The sequence below is a fragment of the Salmo trutta genome, chromosome 25 (genome assembly GCF_901001165.1).
Source record: "Salmo trutta chromosome 25, fSalTru1.1, whole genome shotgun sequence".
Lineage (NCBI taxonomy): Eukaryota > Metazoa > Chordata > Actinopteri > Salmoniformes > Salmonidae > Salmo > Salmo trutta.
In genome coordinates, this window is record NC_042981.1 from 46,345,627 (window position 1) to 46,361,408 (window position 15,782).

The 15,782-nt window shown below is 44.7% G+C and overlaps 1 long non-coding RNA gene across 1 annotated transcript; it reads right to left on the reverse strand.

Moving 5' to 3' along the window:
- Positions 1–712: 712 nt before the first annotated feature.
- Positions 713–3,725, reverse strand: LOC115162621 (uncharacterized). The gene is made up of 3 exons (XR_003869589.1): positions 2,579–3,725; positions 1,236–1,405; positions 713–1,122 (listed from the first exon to the last, which is right to left on the reverse strand). It is a non-coding gene; the product is annotated as an uncharacterized LOC115162621 (long non-coding RNA).
- Positions 3,726–15,782: the final 12,057 nt, after the last annotated feature.

Sequence of the window (15,782 nt, forward strand, 5' to 3'; positions counted from 1 at the left end):
AGCTTCCGGCGACAGTGCCCCGTCCAGAGCTTCCGGCGACAGTGCCCCGTCCAGAGCTTCCGGCGACAGTGCCCCGTCCAGAGCTTCCGGCGACAGTGCCCCGTCCAGAGCTTCCGGCGACGGCCCACAGTCCGGAGCCAATGCAGCCAGAGACGGCCCACAGTCCGGAACTGGCGCAGCCAGAGTCGCCCTACAGTCGGGCGTGTCCAGCGACGCACCTCAGCCTGAGGTCTTCAGCAACGCGCCTTAGCCCTGAGCCTTCAGCGGGGGTGGACAGGTTAGGTTGGGGACTAGGGCCAGAACCAGAGCCACCTCTGTAGGGGGGAGTATTGGGGAAGGGGTGTTTGCACAGGAACAATGGTGACGGTGCCCAACTTCCCTTCCCTCCCTGTACTTTTGGGTTTTTGTTGTGGGGTTTTGTTTGTCTTATGGTTAAGGTGCATTCGGTGTCTGCACCTTTGGGGGGGGGGGGGGGGGGGGTACTGTCACGTCCTGACCAGAAAAGGGGTCATTTTGTTATTGTAGTTGGTCAGGACGTGACAGTGGTGTGTTTGTTTTGTGTGTTTCGGGTGTTTTTGGGTTATGTTCTATGTTTATATATTTCTATGTTTGTTCTTATATTTCTATGTTTAGTTTATTGGGTTGACCTTCAATTGGAGGCAGCTGTTCCTCGTTGCCTCTAATTGAAGGTCCTATTTAGTTGGGGTGTTTTCCCATCGGTTTTGTGGGTAGTTGTTTCCGTGTATAGCTGTGTAGCCTTACAGGACTGTTTTTGTCGTTGTTTGTTATTTTTGTTCTAAGTGTTCACATTTATCCAAATAAAAAGGAAGATGAGCACGATACCCGCTGCGCCTTTGTCCACTTTTTACGACGCACCTGACAACTGCAGTTTTTAGGCAGTAGCTTCTTAAAGGTTACTTAAACCCTTTACTACTACCAGGTAGCCTGCCCTTAAAAGTGTGCACAGGTAATAGTTTCTCCAGTTTAGTAGAGACCAACTTCCTTCCAGAGTCTCCCGGGTTATTGTAGCTCACATCCAGCTCTCTCATATGTGAGGGGTTTGACTTTAGAGCTGAGGCCAGCGAAGCACAATCTCCCTCTGCAACTCCACAGAATGACAATCTACAAAATGATATAACAATCAGAGTAAAGCTGGCTCATACTAGGCATCGATTAGAACAATAACGTCAATGTACTATAATACCCATTCTAATGTCTCATTAACCACATAATACCTTCGCTCAGTGTTTACAGAGTGGACTCAAGTTCAGCAGAGAGCAGCTTCACTCCTGAATCCTGCAGGTCGTTGTCCCTTAGGTCCAGCTGCCTCGGGTGTAAGGAGTTTGAGCTGAGAAATGAGGCCAGCTCTTCACAGCATCTTTCTGTGAAGTTACAGCTCAACAGCCTGAGTGGGAGAAAATAATGACATATTTTAAACCAGAATTCAATTAGGATGTGCAATATGATGCTTTAAAGGGGAAGTTCAGGAGTTTACAACTTGATGATTCCTCACCTTGAAAGTAGTCTATGAGCAAGGAGAAAATGTAATCCATGATTTGGTTTTCTTTATACAGCCATTACAAACTTCAGCTAACTTTAGCCACCGCTAGCTAAACATCAATAGAAGTGATAGGGGTAATTGTTTAGTTTAACTAGTTACACTAGAACTGCTTGGCTTCTCAGCCTTCAAGTACCCGCTAGAAAACGTGCTGTCAGGCGTCCCCTTTAGCCTACGTATCAGATGAATCTATTGTGTTGGTATTAGAGGGTGGCTATATTCATAATCATATCTGTAAATTGACAGTTGATACTCATGATGGGAAAAAACATAAGGTTTATTATGTCTAAGTACCCATCTCCATGCAGGTTTATATAGCTGCAGGTTAGGACCAGCACGCAGAGGTGTGTGTGTGTGACTGTGTGTCCTGTTCTCAAAACTGTCACATACAAGGGTGTCATCACTCAGTCAGAATGTGCATCAGCGTTTCTACTGATTTATCATAGTGGCAGGCTAACAGGAGGCAGCAGCAATCTAAATGATCAGACCCAAACGTGATGAGAAGTGATCGGGTGAAATATGAAGCTACAAGCGAGTGAACGAAGACAGCTTTGGGTGAAATATGAGACCGGTCAACTATCCAATCAGAGCAGCAGGATCAACGTGGAGCCCGTCCTTCTCTTATTATACAGCATGTTGCTTTCAAAATGGCCGATTTATTTTCCTTACAAAATCAAACGTCTATGGCCAACGCCCCCAGACGTAACATCAAACCAAATATGGAGTTTATTTGAATTGATTTGGCCATTATATTTTGACAATTGCATCTATCACTTACGTTATGTTTTCACTAGCAGAGGCTAAAGTTGAAGTGTTTAGTGGCTGTTTAGAGGAAACCAAACCATGGATTACACTTTCTCCTAGCCCATGGACTACTTTCTGGGTGAGGAACCATCTAACATCAAGTTGTAAAATCTTGAACTTCCCCTTTAATTGAATTTGCAAGAATATTATGTGATTCAAACAAAAGTATGTGCACTTTATTGGTTTATTACAACAATAGCCATGAAACTTTCTCACTTCATTGTCTCTAGTTTACAGAAGTGAAATCCCTAGTCCAATAGAAAGCAGTTTCACTCCTGAATCCTGCATGTCGTTGTCACTCATGTCCAGCTCCTTCAGGTGTGAGGAGTTTGCGCTGAGAACTGAGGCCAACACTTCACAGCTTCTTTCTGTGAGGTTACATTGACTGAGCATGAAATAAGAATAATTACACACAGTGAAACTATATCACAATAACTTGAACTAGAGCTCAAGAAAGAATGAGGAAAACTTGTGGAAGTTATAAAAGAAAATGAAACAAGATTTATTATGGGGTATACAACAGGGAAGTAGCTATTGGGATGGCAGCGTAGCCTAGTGGTTAGAGCGTTGGACTAGTAACCGAAAGGTTGCAAGATCAAATCCCTGAGCTGACAAGGTACAAATCTGTCATTCTGCCCCTGAACAAGGCAGTTCACTGTTCCTAGGCTGTCATTGAAAATAAGAATTTGTTCTTAACTGACCTGCCTAGTTAAATCAAGGTAAAAAGTTATTCAAGCACTCGTATAACTGTTCTAGAGGCTTTGACCACTGGCACCAGCCTCAGAAGACCCTCATCTGAGGGTCAAACACATCCAGATTATTTTCTGAAGTCAGTAACAAAGACCAGAACTGACCACTGTCCAGGTGAGAGTTTGGTTTCTGAGAAACTCCCTGAGCTCAGGTAGCTTTGTATTTCCTCCACCAGATAATGGTCATTCAGCTCATTCAGACAGTGGAACAGATTGATACACCTCTCTGGAAAGGGATTCTCTCTGATCTTATTTTTGATGTATTTGACTGTGTCCTTGGGGGTCTGTGGGCTCCTTGTTTGTGTCAGTAGGCCTCATAGGAGAGTTTGATTGAACTCCAGTCAGAGGCCAATAAGGAAGCGGAGGAAGAGGTCCAGGCGTCCATTCTTGCTCTGTAAGGTCTTCTTCACTGCGCTATTGTGTAAGTTGTTAATTGATTTGTGCCTGAAAGGTAATGTAGATTACCAGGATAATGATCTCTGTATCGCCAGTAGATTTGTGCCGCTGTTGGTGAATGTGAGGAAAACTTATAAAGCAGCCAGAAACTCCTGGATGCTCAGGGGAACAAAGGAGTACACCCCTCCTCTCTGAATATCTGTGTGCACACTCCTGAGTACACTGACACTTCTGTAACATCAATGCCAGTGTTCTTGAGCAGGTCGGGGTTTAAAGAAGTCATTACATTTGATTGGCATGTTGTGTGTTGTTAGTCTCCTGGATGCTGTTTCAATATGTTTCACCTGGATTGGGCCAAGGACCTTAGGTAAAACTCCCATCTGATTCTGGTTCATTATATATGAAGCTCATCTGAATGGTCAAACAAAACACAAAACTTTAGTACTCTTAGATGCTTTGCTTGGCGTTTCAGATTTTTTACCCAGTAATATTTATTCTCTTTGGAAACCAAGTTCACACATATTTCCCCCTTTAGGAGGCAATGAGGCCTTTTATTTTCAATCACATGTTTAGGTGATAATGTACATTTCTAAGAGAAAATAACGAACTAGTAATCACAGTGAATACAATACGGCACAGTGAACTAGATTGCTTACCTTTCTCCATTATGTCAGCTGGCTCCTTCTGGTTCATGTTCCTCAGGAAATGCAGTGTGATCTGGCGAGCCCCCTCTCTGGCAAATGCTCTCCTGCTTCTCATCTTCAGCGTCCACCATTTCTGCATCCTCCCTCTGACTCTCAAAGCATTCTGGAAGATCAGGACTCAGAAACATTTTGAACCTCTTCAGCTCTTTCATCACAAAATAGATAGTGGTCTTCGAGCATCTGAAATCAACAATTCAATAGGAAAAGACAGAAATGAAGTGAAGGATAAAGCTGATATTATAGGGGTTTTTAACAAGCACTTCATATCTGCTGGTTCAGTTTTTGATAATGGTGGGGCCCAGGCCTCTAATGTAAGCTCTGTTACAGTCAACTATTGTCACGGTTGTCATCGGTTAAGGAGGACCAAAACGCAGCAGGTATGTGCAGGCTCATCTTGACTTTTATTAACTACAAAATGAACGTACAAAAATAACAAAAAACACGAACGATCAACAAAAAACAGTCTGGTAAGGCACAAGGCTTAACACAGAACAATCACCCACAAATAACAAACACAAACACACCCTACTATATGGGACTCTCAATCAAAGGCAGATAGACAACACCTGCCTTCAACTGAGAGTCCCAACCCCAATTAACCAAACATAGACATACACTCACTAGACTCCACATAGAAATACCTAAACATAAACCAAAACCCGGAATTACTAAATCAAACACCCTTTTAACAAAACACACCACCCTGAACCACATAAAACAAATACCCTCTGCCACGTCCTGACCAAACTACAAAACAATTAACCTTATACTGGCCAGGACGTGACAGTACCCCCCCCTTAAAGGTGCTACCCCGGAAGCACCTTAACAAAAAATAACCCCAAGCAACACCAAAAGAAAAATTCCCCTTTACTAAAGGGAGGGAAGGGAGGGTGGCTGCCGTCAACGACGGCACTGTGCTACACCCCCCCTCCCCAACCCACCTATTTCTGGAGGTGGCTCCGGCTCAGGCCGTTCCAGGCTGTCTGGGCAGTCTGGCAGCTCGGGACAGTCTGGGCAGTCTGGCAGCTCGGGACAGTCTGGGCAGTCTGGCAGCTCGGGACAGTCTGGCAGCTCGGGACAGTCTGGGCAGTCTGGCAACTCGGGACAGTCTGGGCAGTCGGGCAGCTCGGGACAGTCTGGCAGCTCGGGACAGTCTGGGCAGTCTGGCAACTCGGGACAGTCTGGGCAGTCTGGCAACTCGGGACAGTCTGGGCAGTCTGGCAACTCGGGACAGTCTGGGCAGTCTGGCCACTCCGGCAGTTCAGGGCAGTCTGGCCACTCCGGCAGTTCAGGGCAGTCTGGCCACTCCGGCAGTTCAGCGCAGTCTGGCCACTCCGGCAGTTCAGCGCAGTCTGGCCACTCCGGCAGTTCAGCGCAGTCTGGCCACTCCGGCGACTGTTGACTGGCGGGCAGCTCCGGCGACTGTTGACTGGCGGGCAGCTCCGACGACTGTTGACTGGCGGGCAGCTCCGACGACTGTTGACTGGCGGGCAGCTCCGACGACTGTTGACTGGCGGGCAGCTCCGACGACTGTTGACTGGCGGGCAGCTCCGACGACTGTTGACTGGCGGGCAGCTCTGACGACTGTTGACTGGCGGTGCTGGGTTTACGCACTTGAAGGCTAGTGCGGGGAGCGGGAACAGGACGAGTCGGACTGGGTTGACGCACTTCCGGGTCCGCACGAGAGACAGGAGCTGGAAACCCAGGGCTATGGAGGCGCACAGCCGGTCTAGATCTTACCTCCTGCACAACCCGCCTTGGCTGGATGGAACTAGTAGCCCTGTACGAGCGGGGTGCTCGTACAGGGCAGACTGGGCTGTGCAGGGGCCTGATGGTAGCCGTGCGTAGAGCGGGAGTTGGGTAGCCTGGTCCTCGGAGGCGTACCGGCGACCAGATACGCTGCGCAGGCATCCTCCTACCAGGCTGGATGCCCGCTCTAGCACGGCACCTGCGAGGGGCTGGAATAACTCGCACCGGACTGTGCGTGCGTATGGGTGAGATAGTGCGCTTCTCAGCGAAACATAGCGCTCTCCACCCCATACGCTCCTCCATATAACCACGGGTAGCTGGCTTCCGGCTCTTCCTTCGCCTAGTCAAACTACCCGTGTGCCCCCCAAAAAAAAATTCTTGGGGGTGCCTCTCGTGCTTCTCCCTCAGCGCGTCCATGGCCTCGTACCACCGCCTCTCTGCCTTGGCTGGCTCAATTTCCCACTGCGGGCGGCGATACTCCCCAGCCTGGTACCAAGGTCCGGCCCCGTCCAGAACTTCCTCCCAAGTCCACTTCTCCCGCCAGTCCAACTCGAATTCCTTCTGCTCCTTCCTCTGCTGCTTGGTCCTTGAGTGGTGGGTGATTCTGTCACGGTTGTCGTCGGTGAAGGAGGACCAAAACGCAGCAGGTATGTTTATGCTCATCTCAACGTTTTAATAAGTACAAAATGAACACCAAAATAACAAACCAAGAAAATGAACGAACTAACAACAACAAACAGTCTGGCAAAGCATAAGGCTCAACACAGAACAATCACCCACCAATACCAAACACAAACACACCCTACTATATGGGACTCTCAATCAAAGGCAGATAGACAACACCTGCCTTCAACTGAGAGTCCCAACCCCAATTAACCAAACATAGACATACACTCACTAGACTCCACATTGAAATACCTAAACATAAACCAAAACCCAGAATTACTAAATCAAACACCCTTTTAACAAAACACACCACCCTGAACCACATAAAACAAATACCCTCTGCCACGTCCTGACCAAACTACAAAACAATTAACCTTATACTGGCCAGGACGTGACAACTATGACATAGACCCTCATGTGAACCATTTTAACTTTGAGTCTGTTTCTTATACGGAGGTCTATAAAGCACTAAAGGCAATAGACTGTAAAAAGTCTTCAGGTCCAGACAACTTGGACCCCTACCTCTTAAAGATAGCATCTGGTATTATTACTGAACCTGTGGCTCACATTTTCACTTGAGTCCCTTGACCAATTCCCTACCCAGCATTTTGAAATCAGCTTATGTCCTCCCAATGCTAAAAGGTGGAGATCTCTCAGATGCTAATAATTATCATCCTATCTCCAAACTCCCTATCCTGGCCAAAGTCGATGAATCCCTAGTGAACTTTAGATCGGGGCACAGCACCACAACTGCAGCTATAGCAGTGGCAAATTACATCATTAATGCACTGGATAAAAAGCAACATTGTGCTGCTCTGTTTGTGGATTTATCAAAGGCCTTTGATTCAGCTGACCATGAATTGTTGCTAGCTAGACTCAGAAACATTGGTCTCAGTGAAGGGGCAGTAAATTGGTTTAGGAACTATCTTTCTGTCAGAACACAATCTGTACAGTACGTACTGACAATCACAAGTCTAGCTTTCTTGAGATTAATAGAGGTGTGCCCCAGGGTTCCATTTTAGCTCCTGTGTTGTTCTCCATTTTTATTAATGATTTGGGAAATGGGATGCAACCAGCAAAGTTACATCTATATGTAGATGATACAGTCATATATTCATGTGCTCCTTCTCTGGTTCAGGCTGTTGAGCTCCAGACTGCTTTTCAGTCACTGCAGGCCTCCCTTTATGGTCTCAAACTGGTATTGAATGTACAAAAAACTAAATTCATGACCTTTAGCAGAGCTAGAACTCTGCCAGAGAAGGTTAGCATTGTCACATCTGGTGGCTTATCCACTGAAAAAGTGTCATCTTACAAATACCTAGGTATTTGGTTGGATGACAAGTTGTCCTTTAAAGTTCATCTGCATAATCTTGTGACAAAACTTAAATTGAAATTGGGTTTTTATTTTTGTAATAAGGCTTGCTTTCCGCTTATGGCTAGAAAGAAGCTTGTTCAGGCCACTTTTCTCTCTGTAATTGATTACGGTGACTTGTTATATATGCATGCAGCCTCCTCCGTCTTACAGAGACTGGACTCTGTTTATCATGCATCCTTGCGCTTTATTACAAATGCCAAGTCACTCACCCACCATTGCACCAAATGGTAGGTTGGACCTCACTTTATATGCGCAGAAAGATACATTTGATGTGTTCATCTATAAAGTCCTTTTGGGTAAACTCCTCCCTCTGTAGTCTGGTCTCCTTCACCATCAGCAGTTACCATACCCGGTCTGCTAGGTGGTTGCTACTTAAAGTCCCCGGGACATTCACAGTATTAGTCAAGACTGCCTTCTCTTCTTGTGCACCAGAGGCATGGAATAGTCTACAATCCATGCTTCATCTAGATATGTTAGTCCCACTGAATGAATGTAAAATATTGATGGGAGACTGTTACGGGGGAGTGTAAATGCTTTTTTTTGTTTTCATGTTGTGTTGTATGTTTTAATTATGTAATGTATTGTTTGTTGCTGACACCTTTGCCAGGTCTCCCTTGAAAAAGAGACTCTGGGTCTCAATGGGCTTTTCGTGGTTAAATAAAGGTTAAATAAAATAAAAATATAGCAATGAAAATAAAATGAATAATTGAAATGTTTGCTGCTGCTATTTTCTTTTCTTTAGCTGTAATACTAAAGTGTTTGACCATTAATGGTCAGGTTTCTACGTAGCTTTTAAATCCCACCCATTTTCTATTTCATACGAGCTCACTGAATATGGAGGCTATTTCTGTATGATGACTCTGGGTAGACTGACCACTGAGAATCTGTGAGTCTGATCTCTCCTCTTGGTTTATGTGAGATACTGTATGTGTAAAGACATGAAAACCAGCCATTTTATCCAGACATTGTACTTAAGAAAACAAGGGTGTAATTTTTCAAAAATGCCTTACACGCATTGACTTCAGTACAAAGTAAAATTAGTAGAGTAAAATGTCACCCTTCCCACAAAAAATATATGAATAAGTATTTACCCTTGTTTTGTCTGGAAGACTGCCTGTCTGAATTCTATAGGCAGCTTCATTGACTGGTCACTCTTCATGGACACACAGCTGGGTACAGGTGAGTCTGATCTCTCCTGCTGGACCCTGTCAAAAACAAAACATTGAATATTACAATCACTAAACAGAAAGAATATTATGCCCTTTTGGTTATGTCAAGTCACTCTCAGATTTATTAATAGTGTACTTTCCATCTGACAGTGTTTTGATTTGTATGTGTCATTTCAAATGTAGCTAATAACATTGTTACATTTCATACCTTTATCCCATAGAGTCCTGTAGAGAGTAAAATTAGTAAAGTAGAGTAAAATGTCACCCACCGCACAAAAAAGATATGCACGGGTATTTACCCTTGTTTTGTAGGGAAGGCTTTCTGTCTGAATTCTATAGACAGTATCATAGACTGGTCACTCTTCATGGACACAGCTGGATTCAGGTGAGTCTGATCTTCCCTGCTGGGCCCTTTCAAAAACAAAATGTTTAATATCAGATCAACCATCTCACAGAAAGAATATTATGCCTTTTTAGTAAATGTGATGTCAGGTTACTCTCTTCCAGATTAATAATAATGTATTTCCCATTTCACAGTGTTTTGACTTCTATGTGCCGTTTCAAATGTCATAACAATGTTACATTTCAGACTTTTGTCCTGTAGAGTCCATAAAAAAATATATGTATAGGAATTGGCCCTTGTTTTATAGGCTGGCTGTCTGAATTCAGTTGGCAGCTTCATTGACTGGTCACTCTTCACGGACACACAGCTGGGTATAGGTGAATCTGGTCTCTCCTTGTCGATTGGGCTTCAGGACAACACAGAAAATTCTAAGTCCTTAGACAATGTTATTGCGTTGAGCTCCTTGAAAGATTTCAGATCTCAAGTCATATCTGCACACACAGACACTCAAACATACAGCACATCTTAGCTCCATGGTGGGGGTCATTGTCCACAGAAGGACTAATTTCAGAGGCTGAATCCCTCTCCTTGAGAGACTCCTTTTCTTGAGAGACTCCTTTTAAATGCAGGGGTCTTCTCCTCTGTCTCCACCTAGAGAGACTCCTGATATCTCCTTGCACAGTGAATGCATATGCAGTACATTACAGGTGGAATTTGCCCCTTTGGATGCATTTTCTCATGCCTATAAATCTGCGCCATTGTTTGTTGTATTCAGTCACATATAGCATCTACTGTGGTTGCAATTAAAACTACTATCTTAAGGAATCTGCAACACACACACGCAGAGAGAGAGAGAAAACAGCAACTTATGCTTGTGATCTCTGCTTGCTGCTCTGCTTTAGCATCCTGCTTTGATAAGTGAAGGGAGTCACCTTGGTCACAGCATAGACGCGGTAAAGGAGTCAATGGAATGCAGACATTGGCGCACATTCATGAAATCCATCATGATTTATGTATTGTAACAGGCCCACAATCGGATTTGGATATATTTGGTTGTTTTCTCTGAATAGCATGTAGAAGTTGTCCCTTTTCAGGTCGAGAAGTAGTGACTGCTAAATGCTAACTCCCATTCGCATAAGCTCGTTAGCATTGCTAGCATCCAGAAATCGGTGGTGGTAGTCAAAGCCGTTTTTAACTGTAATGCAGTTGATTGGTAATGATGACCTGAGACTGTGACCTGCTGGCGTAACCTGAGACTGTGAGCTGCTGGCACACACATTCCTCTATAACCACAACCAGAGGTCATAAGGGCACAGAGACTGTTCAATACGTTTTTGGACTACACAATAACCTAAATTAATATTAGCTAGATCACCAATCTTTATACTGTATGCATGCCTCATCTAAAAAGATTGAGGCTGTAAAATTATCTTCAATATGGAGTTATTGCTTACTGCCACCGCACCTGCAAGGGGTGTATACTTGTATCTTACTGTACATTTATGTACTTTGCATTCTTCTTGACTTTGTGTGTCCACCATCATCACCATCATGTGATGTGGTTACAAAAAATATTTTATGGGTGGTTGGTTGTATGTAGGGCTCCTGAGTGGCACAGCGGTCTAAGGCACTGCATCTCAGTGCAAGAGGCGTCACTATAGTATCTGGTTCAAATCCAGGCTGTATCACATCCAGCTGTGATTGGGAGTCCCATAAGGCAGCGCACAATTGGCCCAGTGTCGTCATAACAATATACGCTGAGAGTTGGGAAGCAAGTTCAGGGAGTGAATATTACATTTACGTCATTTAGCAGACGCTCTTATCCAGAGCGACTTACAAATTGGTGCATTCACCTTACGATATCCAGTGGAACAACCACTTTACAATAGTACATTTATATCTTTTTTTTTGGGGGGGGGGGGTTAGAAGGATTACTTTATCCTATCCCAGGTATTCCTTAAAGAGGTGGGGTTTCAGGTGTCTCCGGAAGGTGGTGATTGACTCTGCTGTCCTGGCGTCGTGAGGGAGCTTGTTCCACCATTGGGGTGCCAGAGCAGCGAACAGTTTTGACTGGGCTGAGCATGAACTGTGCTTCCGCAGAGGTAGGGGGCCCAGCAGGCCAGAGGTGGATAAACGCAGTGCCCTTCTTAGGGTGTAGGGACTGATCAGAGCATGAAGGTACGGAGGTGCCATTCCCCTCACAGCTCCGTAGGCAAGCACCATGGTCTTGTAGCAGATGCGAGCTTCAACTGGAAGCCAGTGGAGTGTGCGGAGGAGCGGGGGGACGTGAGAGAACTTGGGAAGGTTGAACACCAGATAGGCTGCGGCGTTCTGGATGAGTTGTGAATATGTTTAATAAATAAACGAGCATGAACAAAACAAAAACCACGAACAGTGCATCACCGTGAAACAGTTACAGAAACAATAATGCCTGGGGAAGGAACCAAAGGGAGTGACATAAATAGGGAAGGTAATCAAGGAGGTGATGAAGTCCAGGTGAGTGTCAATAAGCACTGGTGACGGTGACAGGTGTGTGTAATAATCAGCAGTCTGGTGACCTAGAGGCCAGAGAGTGTGCAAAGCTGTCATCAAGGAAAAGGGTGGCTATTTGAAGAATATAAAATATATTTTGATTTGTTTAACACCTTTTTGGTTACTACATGATTCCATATGTGTTATTTCATAGTTATGTCTTCACTGCTATTCTACAATGTAGAAAATAGTAAAAATAAAGAAAAACCCTTGAGTGAGTAGGTGTTCTAAAACTTTTGACCGGTAGCATATATCTAGCTGGTTTTTCTATGCATCTTCAAGACCGAACGGTAGCTTCAGAAAAGGTTAAGGGAGGAGGTGTGTCTCTTTGTCAACAACAGCTGGTGCACGATCTCTAATGTTAAGGAAGTTTTGCTCACGGTTTTGCTCACCTGAGTTAGAATACCTCATGATAAACTGCAAACCATACTATTTATAGAGAGAGCTTTCATCTATATTTTTCATAGCTGTCTATTTACCACCATAAACCGATCCTGGCACTAAGACCACATTCAACGCAGTGTATAGGGTCATAAGCAAACAAGAAAATGCACATCCAAAAGTGCTGCTCCTATTGGCCGATGATTTTAATGCAGGGAAACTGAAATCTGTCTTACATAATTTTTACCAGCTTGTGAACTGTGCAACAAGAGGCAAAAAAACTCTAAATCACCTTTACTCCACACACAGAAATGCAGACAAAGCTCTCCCTCGCCCTCCATTTAGCAAATCTGACCATAACTCTATCCTCCTGATTGCTGCTTACAAGGAAAAACTCCAACAGGAAGTACCAGTGACGTCCTCAGATGAAGATGAAGTGGATGCCAAGCTACAGGACTGTTTCGCTAGAACAGACTGGGATATGTTCCGGGATTCATCCAATAACATTGAGGAGTTCACTACATTTTTGTATTTATTTTTATTTTTATTTTACCTTTATTTAACCAGGTAGGCAAGTTGAGAACAAGTTCTCATTTACAATTGCGACCTGGCCAAGATAAAGCCAAGCAGTTCGGCACATACAACAACACAGAGTTACACATGGAGTAAAACAAACATAAAGTCAATAATACAGTATAAAAATAAGTCTATATACAATGTGAGCAAATGATATACAATGTGAGCAAGTGAGATAAGGGAGGTAAAGGCCATCAGTCCCCAGCATCGTTAATAAGTGCATCGACGACATCGTCCCCACATTGACCATACGTACATATCCCATCCAGAACCCATGGATTACAGGCAACATCCACAATGACCTAAAGGCTAGAGCTGTCACTTTTAAGGAGCGGGACACTAATCCAGACGCTTATAAGAAATCCAACTATGACCTCGACCGAGCCATCAAAACAGTCAAAACGTAAAATATAGGACTAAGATCGAATCCTACTACGATCTGATGCTTGTCGGATGTGACAGGGCTTGCAAACTATCCCGGATTACAAAGGGAAACCTGGCCGTAAGCTGCCCAGTCACACGAGTTTACCAGAAGACCTAAATTCCTTCTATGCTCGCGTCAAGGCAAACACCACTGAACCGTGCATGAGAGCACAAGCTGTTCCAGACGATTATGTGATCTCGCTCTACGTAGCCGATGTGAGTAAGACATTTAAACAGATTAACATTCACAAGGCCGCAGGGACAGATGGATTACCAGGACACGTACTCAGAGCATGCGCTGACCAGCTGGCATCTTCACTGACATTTTCAACCTCTCCCTGAGTTTGTAATACCTACATGTTTCAAGCAGACCACCATAGGTTAGCATGGCATTCTTGGGCACAGGGACTGTCTAAATCACTATCGCCCCGTAGCACTCACATTTCGTAACCATGAAATGGCTCACATCAACACCATCATCCCAGACACCCTGGACCCACTCCAATTTGCATACCACCCCAACAGATCCACAGGTGACCGAATCTCTATTGCACTCCACACTGCCCTCTCCCACCTGGACAAGAGGAACACCTACGTGAGAATGCTGTTCATTGACTATAGCTCAGCGTTCAACACCAGAGCGCCTTCCAAGTTCATCACTAAGCTCAGGACTGCAACTGGATCCTGGATTTCCTGACAGGAAACCCCAGGTGGTGAGGGTAGGCAACAACACATCCGTCACGCTGCCCCTCAACAATGGTTGCGTGCTTAGTCCCCTCCTGTACTCCCTGATCACTCACGACTCAAGAAGCTGATCAAACAGCATGATCATTACACAGATGCACTATGTGCTGCGGACAATAAAAGGCCACTCTAAAATGTGCAGTTTCGTCACACAAAATAAGGCCACAGATGTCTGAAGTTTTGAGGGAGTGTGGAATTGGCATGCTGACTGTAGGAATGTCCACCAGAGCTGTTGCGAGAGAATTGAAATGCCAGATATTACCCCTTAGAGGGGTGCCCTGTTCCAAAGAGACACACAGGACACATCAAACTTCTCAAATCGGGTGAGACGCAACACATGATCCTTCTGCTCCTCAGAAGAAGGACAAGGATCTTGTGATCCTTACAGCCTTCACTTCACCGAGCACTCTCTCCACCAGTTTGGATATATCAAATGGATTCTTCAAAATTGGTAATCCAATCAGCTGCTCCTCATTAACAAAACGTACTCCTACAAAATAAGAAGGGACATTCTCATCACTGTATGCCATTTTCTATTCTTTTGGACAATACTCCAATTCTCCTTGATTCCCCCACCATTATATTCACATTCCACATCAGCGTGCGCTTCAGCAATCCTTTCCATCCACTCACCGATCCTCTTACTTGGATTAAAGCGTCTGCTAAGGGGGCTCCCGAGTGGCACAGCAGTCTAGAGGCGGTGCTAGAGGCGTCACTACAGACCCAGATAATAAGGATCCCAAAAAGGAAAACATTTGGATAAAAATAAAAGATAATTCAAACTACCAATTACCTCAAACTACCTCATTCTAATCAGGTCCCAACACAGGCTCAGAAGCCTCCTGTGAGGGTGGGACATTTCCTAGCGACAATAGTCCTTGTAGTGCTTCTGCCATGAAGTCTTGGAGCCCCAAAAACTTCTCGGCTGCAGATATAATGATATCCAGCTTCTTGGACTTGTTAGACACTTGTGCTGTACAATTAATTACTGTGGCTATAAATGCCACAAAATCCACCTTCTTCACAATGAGCGTATCCAGATTACTTGATTGACTTAAAACACTTGCAACTGGTTGCAATGCATCCACCGCCATATCTTCAACACGGTTGCCTCTTGCTCCTTAGACTCACTTCACCTCCACATAGGAAATCTGCTGCACAGCCCTTATCCTTGACACCTCAACCTCTTTCACCCTAACAGGGCACTCAAGGAAGTCCAGAGTGTGATCCTCACCACAGTTGCAACATTTTCCATTCACAGATTCTTCAATATCATACTTCTCCAATCTGCAAACATTTAATATGTGCCCATATACTTTACCATTGCCACACTGTAATGGTTTGGACACAAATGCTCTCACAGCATACCCTCACATTTCCAAGCTTCACATATTCAGGTCGAGTCTCCTCAAACAACAAGAATATCGACAGGGTTTTCTCCTTCATTCCATTTACCATACGGGTCAGGCAACATGCACTGACCACTCCTGGGATTTTCTGACTAATGTACTCCTCATCTATATCCAATGAGACTCCAGGCTATATGACAGCATAGTAGTTAGAGTGTTGGGTCAGTAACCGAAAGGTTGCTGGATTGAATTTCCGAGCTGACA